The following is a 9525-nucleotide window of genomic DNA, read 5'->3' on the forward strand; positions in this document are numbered from 1 at the left end:
ATGTGTTTTTATGGACTCTTTAATGATGATAATATTTAAACAATCAGTAAGCATTTTTAAGAAGAGAAGACTTGGAAAAAACTAACAACACTTCAGTGGGATGGCATTTCCACCTGCAGCTGTCACAGTTAATATTTTATTGATAAGATGCAGGCCTTGCTGACTACCATACATATCCTTTACTTCATTTCCTTTGCAGGCAGCAAGAATCCATCATTCACATTTTTCTCCTGGCCTACATCTGTCTAAGGCAGTATTCTCAGTATATAGTACTGGAACAATATAATATCTCATATTATTAAGTTGATTGCTAGATGCCTGATCCTGTTGTTTAAGCCCTGTCAGTGAGCACAGGGGCTTCACAAAATTTTGGAGGCACATGAACATCTGAGACTCTTGATTCAGGAAAGAAAAACTGCTGATCATCTACAAAAGCAATCAATTATTTTGTACCTTTCTCTCTTCTCACCCAGAGTGCAAAAGTGAAGGTCTAGACACAATGAAAATGATAAAGGTGACAGAAATGTTCATGTACAAAGCCAAGTCACACTTCTTTCCAAAGCTGCTAGGATGGAAATCTAAAAACCAGAAGAAGAGTGGGCTCAGCATCTCCAGTGCGCCAGTGGCTGTTCACTGACAGCAAATTTCACTCTGTGCAAAAGCCTGTGCACCATTTCCACATCCCTTGGGTGCAGTATCAGCCCTCTCACTGGGAATTAATGAGTTCTTCAGTTCACCAACCTTCATTCTAATTTCTAATTCACTGACTCAAACTCGCTGGTCACAGTCATCTCTTGTTTCTGTCTTGGCATCAGAACTACTCCTTATCATATGTCACTCCTCTTAACTGAATCCTTTTCACATAATTGTAGAAAATAACTTGTATTTTTTGATAAGGGCATAAAGAAAAGCTTGACTTGAGGTACAACATGGAAAATTGGGAAGGGAGGCCTAAACTTCTGCCACTGATGGATGACTCAATAAAACTGCACAGACGATTTTTGTATGTGTATCTGTCACTCTAGAAGAAAACTGGCAGTGGCAAATGTAGAAACTCATATTTTGGTTTTCCTTTAATTCATGTAAATTATAAAATTAGTTACTAACATGTACTTTAATAACATATCCTGCATCTCACACCTATTTTTGAGGATGTTAAAACAAGAATGAACTTTGTGATGCATAAAATTATCAGCAGAAACAGTTTAGTAGAACAAAGCAATGATTACTACAATGTACAAACATGAAAACTGCCCTGAGGACATCCCTTAAACACAGCATTATAAGGAACGATATAAATTGAGTTTCCCATGTCACTGAAGTCTCTTGCTACAAAACTGCCATCACTCAAAGCAAAGCTGGAAAGTTGCCTTCTGGCAGAGTGGAATCCCTCCAGGGTATGGGGATTGATCACACCCAGCCAGTGGAGGACAGCAGAGAAACCTGTCTGTGCCCATTCTGGGTTTTCTTGCTAGCCAGTAGCTCCAAAACTCTTGCATATTTTCATTGAACCTGCTCCTTCTGTACATTCTGGTTTTAGTGACACATGTCATTTCAACTCCATGTTTAAGAAGTAGATGTGGTGTCCCTGCTCATTGCTTTAAGAGTGCAGTTGCTGAGGTCTTGCCTGGTTGTTGCTCTGTTTTCTCCAGTGTTGGCTTTATTCAAGGATGTGTGACCATGTGTAGGAAAGAGAACAAAAGAGCAGACAGGGATGAGGAAGAGAATAAACCAACAAGCATTAGCCCTTTCTTTAAATTAATTTCTCAAAAATGCCAAAATGCCTACTGGTTTCTTTTCATTTTTTGTTTTCCCAGAGTTTTCACTCTGCTTTACAAGTAGGGGAATCTTATTTTCCCTTTCAGAGAGATAGAAAACTTGAGACAAACACAGTTATGCCAGAAGTTATTATGTAATTTCTCTGCTTGTTTGGTTGGGTTTTTTTAATATTCACAAAAAATATTCCCTCCTCTAATTAATGATAGACAAAATTTCTGCATACAAAATAGTTTTTTTTTTCTTTTTTGTTCCATTTTGTTTTTTAATGGTTTGAGCTATATATTGGCCTTAAAGTGTAATTCTTTAAAGTGCAGAGACTGAGTCATTTGCAAAAAAAAGCATTTAGGTGAAATCCAAGTCAAGATTCAATATGTTAATACCATCTGAGGGCAGCTTTGAAAAATATAATTAGCTATCCTTGCTCCTAGATTTCTGTTTGAACCTGTATGTTCTCATATTTGGAAGTTCTAAGAAAGTTTACTTACAAGTTTTGTTTTTCTGTTGCAACAGGAACTTACCACAAAGTGATATTTTAAAGCGGGTCAGTAAAACTTTGATCTCAAATTTTCAAATCTAGCCTGACATACAGCACCTTAAAGAGGATCTGATTTACACACAGTGCATGCTCAGCACTTTCCAAGGCAAAGTCCCCCTCTCAAAACATCAGACACATTTTGGAAGTCAAAGTGAATTTTTGCTATGGCATATTTCATGTCAATGATTGATTTTCTTTCTTCTCTGCTTTTCTAGGGATTAAGATTCTGAGATTACAAAGCCTTTCTTGTAGCCCTTGTATGGAGAATAGAATAGGGGGCCCTGTAAAAAAAACTCTCATGTTTATGTTCATTATTTTCAAGAGCTCTAGCTTATTTATGTGTCTGTAAATAACCATTTAGCAGCAGTAGGAGTTCTCCATGGAGCAAGTCTGTTCCATTACACTGAAGCACCAGCCTGAAGGAGGATGCCTGATCAAACTGTCATCTGCATCTTTCAGACTTCACACCTGCTTGGAGTCAAGACAGTTTTCTATTCATAGGCTCTCTCCCTTCATCACACTGGCCAAAGCGATTCTTAATAGTAGCACTGAGCTGCAACAGCAGGTAATTCAGACTTGTAAAGAAAGGACCAGCTTCTACTGATGCAGATGCAGGCAAAACAACACAGTTCTTACACTGAAACCTTTTCACTGCTAATACAGCCCCAAAGACAGAGTCTGACTTCCTGCCATAATATGCATTTATTCATTCCTTTATCATCACAGAGCAAAAGTGGTTTTCACCTGTCACAGAACTCCTGGAACTCATCTTCATGTGCCAGTGGCAGAAGGGTTTCTTTGAAACTCTCAGGGGAGAGCCATTTGCATGCAGCACGTCGTGGACATGTTCCAAATGCTGCTGCACCACAGGCATACCAATGCAGAGGGTTTATAAAATAGGGTTTGTCGTGGCTAGTCCTTGAGAGGTGGCATATTGGGAAGAGAAAAATAAAGGCATTAATTGAGACTGTAGCTATTCTCCCCTTAAGAGAAACATGTCCTCTGCCTGCCAATGGCAGTGCGAGTCAATGCCAGCTGCCAGAGACCTTCACACGAGGGATATCTGAAGAGACAAGTGGGAGGGTACAGGGACTAAGGGACTGATATGGAGTGACTCCAAAATTTGCACATATAATTTGTAAGGCCCTTTATTCAGGGGGTGCAGATGCACATATCAGGGCATTTATAGCTTAGTTTAGGTAAAGTAAAGAAGTGCTAAATGAGCAAAAAAAGATAAAAGGTCTTTTGCGACTCAGAAAGAACTTGCATAATTGTGATCCATACAAATGCAGGGATTAATGGACAGGAAGGCACATAGTTGAAGAGTGTACTGTATATTTTCAGCATCTTGCTTTTTGGCTATCACAGATCCTGTAGCTGGCAGAAATAAACAGCAGTACAATTCATCATTTTACTGGATAGTAGGTCCTTTGCATTTATCTTCTTTCACTGATATGATATATAAAACTTGGTGATTTGTGGGTATTTTATTTTCCATTCAATAAAATATATTTACTGTAGTCTTAAGGTATGTGCAACTTGCAAAAAACGATTAAAATACCAGGAACTGACATAACAATTCAACACAGAATTTCCCAGACAGGAAGGAGAAGAAATGTTAGTGTTCTGACCACCTAACTAGCATAAATATATTTTGAATCTTTCAAAAATATTTTTAATATTTTGAATTTTCTATTCCCTGCCTATTTGAGCACTAATTCATGGAATTGCATTGGTGGTTCTGCTATAGGAAAAAAGACTCCAAGACTGAAAACAACACACTATTACTTCTTCATCATAAGAGAAAAGATACACACACTGATTGAGGCTGGAGCTCTGAGTCAGGAATTTCCTGTAGAATGTGCTTCAGCTTGGGGGACCAGAAAAGGTAGTTTAAAACCTTGTTATCAGGAAGCTTAAATTTGCCATACATGGAGCCACATTCTTATGTCAAACAGAACTACTTAGGCTGGAAATGTTTAATAACTTCATTAGTGGTTCACTGAGGTATTAGTGATCATGATTGTTAAATTTGCAGATTAACACCAGGATTGAAGGGCTGCAAGCATTTTGGAGGATAGGATCAGTATTCAAAGCTATGTTTATAAATTAGAGAAATGAACAGAAAAATGGTGAAGACAACTTGATAAGAGCAAGGACAGCACTTGATAAGAACAAAGACAGGTAGGAACCATGGCTGCAGCAGCAGAACTGAGTGAGAGAGCTCTGCAGGCAGGAGTCCAGAGAACTTCAGCACATCCTAAACTGCACTTCAGTCAACAGTGCTGTACTATTGTGCAAGTAACAATCACCACTTAAAGCCCTGAAGGTGGGGTGTATAAATGCCCCAGGCTTCCCTCCTCTGCTGGAATGGTCTGACCCATTTGGCACTTAAGGAACACTTGGATCACTTAGTCCTCAATGATGGTAGCCAGAAGGATGACAGATCTAAAAAACTATGGCTTTGAGGAAAAACTGAATTAATTGAAATGGTCCAAGGATGTCAGGGCTGATGGGGGTGGGGAGGAGAGAAAACAAATTTCCAAGTAGTAATAAGAATCTTCTTTCTTATATCTGTACTCTGTCAGTAGTATTCTGTTATCATTGGACTTCTAAGGAAATATCTCTAGACAGCAGCATTTAACTTTTTTTGCTCGTCTACAGTATAAAAATATTTATATTGGTTTCCTTACTAAATAGATAGGAGGATGTCAAATAAGTCTCATTTTTCTAGGCCAGTTTGACAGAGAGAATTAATATATTGCTGCTTATTGTTATGCAGTATGGCTTTAAAGTTGAAATTCAGTCAAATTGACTGACTTTGTGGTGGAAATATCAAAGTTGGAATTAGACTTTGTATTTAGCTGCCTCTGGTAAAAGAAGTTTCCCACGCTTACTTTCAAGTATCTAACTCAGCAGAGACAGGAAAGTTATGAATGTTTTTAGTATGTGGCCGGTTAGCATTTCACAGTTATTTTAATCGTTTATTTTATGGTATTGCTTAGATCATTCTGGGATCCACACCCATTAGGGCATTCGTGACTTTCCTTTTCCTTGTCTTGTCACTCACTTTACAGCAATTAAGTTGCCCTCTCTTTATCTGGTGAGCACTGGATTTATGTCCAGGGTATATAGAGTGGTCTACACAAAGATAGACAGTGCCCTTCATTTACAAACTAGCTGTCTATTTTCAAGGTTGTTTATTAGGGGCATAGCTAACATTTCTAGTTAGGATATTTTGTTAAAAGCTGAGTCAAAGTTTTAAGCTTCAGCTTAAAATGGATATGGAATAATAGGAATGGATAATACTTTGCAGGGCACCTCCAGTAATTATAGCAATTTTCTTGGAATAACATGTTCTTCCATGGAGTGCATCTGTAATTATTTACCTCATTAATGGGATTATCAGCTTTTATCAGCATGACCATGTGCAAATGCATTTCAGTATACAGATACAATGATAATGCCTTGTGTGTGTTTTTCTTATTTTTTTCAGCTTTTGAAGTATTAGTATGTTAAGAATGTATCTGTGCAGCAAAGATACTAAAATAATTTCCTTTCATTGTCCTAGGACTAGTATGTCTATCATCATTGCAGGTGGATCCAGCTTCATTGAACTGCTTTTCCTTGGTATATTTCATGCTGTATTTACACAATTGTTATTTTCCCCAATATTCTTTTTGGGAAAATTATTCTTTTCTTATTTTGTTTTGGTCTGATCTTTTCCCTTTGTTAGTCTTCCATTTTGTTCACTAACCTAATAGTGTTTGAGTACAAAATGAATTTAGATCTTGACACTGGACTTTGCCTTCCTATAGCTCAGTGAGTTTTGGAAATTTTACATGAGCAATTACTAATTCATCTATTCCTCCTTGAGAACATGCTCTTTTCTTTTCAGGGACTTCAGTGCTGCATAAGTTTGCTATTTGTCTAAAGAGAGGTTTACAGTGTTGTTGCTAATGACTGCAAACATGCACAAAAAGCTATTTTGGAGTATTCTACTCTTAAGTAAATTGCAACTTTAAAAAACTTTAAGTTTGAGTGAGTAAAATGTCCTTCAGCTGGCTATTTAGCCGGGTAACAGCAGAGGAATAATGTTTGCATTAGAAATGCTGCTCATCTCTGAGAGCTGCCCCTTAGGGAAGATCTGAATTTGCATCCTGGTACTTGTCCACTTTGACACCTTTTCATCTTTCCCTGTTTCCTCGTGCCTTTATCCCACAGAAGTGATCCCACTACAAATCAGTTCCTATGAGATGTATAAAAACCTGTCCCCAGAAACTCAGGAACAGTGATTGGTATTGGAGACGAGGAAGCTGCGAGGGTGAATTGAAAGGATGTGACATCTCTGTTCTCCACTTCTGCATTATGGCTCCTATTTTCCTCGAGGAAGGAGACAAATGGGGCTTGTTTCCAAGCTAGTGAATATAACATTGAAGTAATTGCATCTGCAAATATGTGGTCATGGTTTATATGGTTGAAATAAATGACATTGTGTCTCGGTGCTCAGTGATGCAGAAAACAGAGTTAGAGACAGAAGCATAATTTTTTTTCTTTTTGTCTTCTCCCTGATTAACCAACATGTCGCATCTTCCTTTTATCTGAACTCTACCTTATATGATGATAACCAGCTGTGTGTTCACTGGGGTAGAATCTGCAGCAGAACACCTGTGACACAGACATTTGCAAGGTACTTTAATGGTGCTCCTCCAATATTAAACGTGGTCTGATTTGTTATTCATTTTGTGAAATCCTGAGCATGCAACACATAGAGTAACATATCAATTTGTTGTGCTTTAGCAAACAAACAGTGTTTGTAAAAGAGCCAAAACAAATCTGCTGCTTGCCATGTCTTATGGATATGTTGCTGTCCTAAAAAGTATGGAGCTTTCCATCACTGTGCTATGCAGAGTTCAACTTAATGCTTTAGTAGTACAATTTATTACCTTTATATCTAATAAATTCTTTGGCAGGGTACAATTAAGTTACATTTCAAATAAAATTTAGAATTATAGAAGCATAAAATTGCACTTCAGTTTGTTACATCACAGGAAAATCGTCTTCATTTTCAGGAGTTGTGTTACTATACTTACTATTGATTCATGGCTGGTGGTTTTTGTGAATAAAAGCAACATTTCTCTCAAACTAAATTTGGGTTGACCATGAAATATAATCTTTCTATCTTGTTCACAGGAAGGAGCCCTTAGATGCTTGTGTAGTAAGAGCAACCTCCCCCAGGGCAAGAGCTGCCTGCTGTAACTCAGGCTGAACTGAGCACATCTCTCCTCTCCTCTGGCTGAGTGTCCCTACTGCAGCTTTGTCAGATCTGAGAGCTTGTTTGAGTTGGTGCCTAGCATCTACACTGGACAGGCTGAGTTTGCTGGCTGCTTTCAAACAGAAGTGTTGGAAGGGTTTTGTGAGAACTGCTCCAGCATGGGTCCCTTCCAGGGGGTCACAGCCTCCTTTGGGCATCCCCCTGCTCCAGCCTGGGGTTCCCCATGGGCTGCAGGTGGATCTCAGCTGCACCATGGAGCTCCATGGGCTGCAGGGGCACGGCTGCCTCACCATGGGCTGCACCACGGGCTCAGGGGAATCTCTGCTCCTTCCCCACTGACCTTGGGGTCTGCAGGGCTGCTGCTTTCATGTTCTTACTCCTCTCTGTGCTGCTGTTCTGCTGCAGTTTTTTACCCCATCTTTCTAAAATCCATTATCCCAGAGGCTCTACCTTTCTTACTGGTGGGCTCAGCCTTGGCCAGTGCTGTGTCTGTCTTGGAGCCAGCTGGCATTGGCTCTATTGGACATAGAGGACACTTTTCACAGATGCCACTCCTGGATCCATGCCCCCCAAAACCTTGCCAGGCCAACCCATCACAATAGGGAAGAACCTCTCCACGTGGGCACACAGTCTACTTCTGCACCTGTAGGGTTGAAAAGGATGCATTGGAGTATCCTTCCATATTCTGTACAAAATAAAGAATCATGGTGTACTGGATGAGAGAGAAATGCACAGACAGCAACAGTGGAAATCTATTCCTCCTTTTCCCTACCCATTTGCAGCTGCAAAGAATGTAGTCTGGGAACCCTCAGCACTTCTGCATAATTTTGCACTTAGTAATGATTAAAAACTTGCTCATTTACTGATTTCTGAGGAGTTGGTTCCAGTTCAGCTGTGGATAAATTATTTTTCCAGCTGCATCTAAATGATAGTTTTCATATTCAGCACCATGATTAATGATTTCAGAAACAATAAGATAAAAATATAGTTTTCATCGGCATATTTCTAATCCTTGTGAATCTGGAAATTTTCTGTAAATAACGTAATCTTATCTTTAATTGTGTTGGCTATTTGTTTAGGTTTCTTTGTCCTTGTTGATGTCTCACCTGAATGCTGCAAAAAGGCTTCTAGGTGGGTGCCATGTGTTTAAGTAGCCACTGTCCTAGTTCATCCTGCTCATATGATACAGTTCAAAGGCAATCTGCCTTCAATGCAAATCTGGAATAATCCCACTATTGTTAATCAAAATACTCCAGAATTATACCAATTCAAATGAGAATAGAATACACAAATACAAAGCAATCCAATTGAACTCAGCCCTCAAAGTAGTCACCATAGATGTGTTATAGAGCTATGGCCACACAAAATCACTTCTCAGTAGTTCATTTCATATGTGTTTGTTTTTATTCCCAGAAAACCTGAAGTGCCATCAAACTGTAAATAAAATTCTTTCCATCAGAATATGAAGTCTTGAAATATTCAGCTTCAGGTTAAGTCTTACTCCTCAGGTATCATTCCTTTATCTGAAAGCTGTTCTCTGCTGCAGTCTGAGTTACTGTGTTGGCAGAACCACTTCCTGGGGCACCCAGATCAAGGAGATGTGGCTGACAATTTGTCTTCAAAATCCCTTGTTTGCTTTAGGAAGGTTTATTATTAATAGATGCCTTTAGCAGATAGTGAATCTTTTAATTGCCAATTTCCAGTCTGTAGAAAGTGCTCATAGTTCACCACAGCAATAGTTATCATTAGCTTGTAAAGGCCTTTTGTTTGCTCCTGCAACAAGCTCAGTGTCATCAGGCCCATTAATCTGAATAAACTGCATGTTGTTTATCTCCATCATTTCTGTGAGCTGCTGATGAGCCCTGTCAGTCTCACAAACATTGAGATGAATGGGTTTCCTTGGAAAACCATTGCTGGGACAGGAAAAGCAGTGACC

The sequence above is a fragment of the Sturnus vulgaris genome, chromosome 9, assembly GCF_052056855.1.
Source record: "Sturnus vulgaris isolate bStuVul1 chromosome 9, bStuVul1.hap1, whole genome shotgun sequence".
NCBI lineage: Eukaryota > Metazoa > Chordata > Aves > Passeriformes > Sturnidae > Sturnus > Sturnus vulgaris.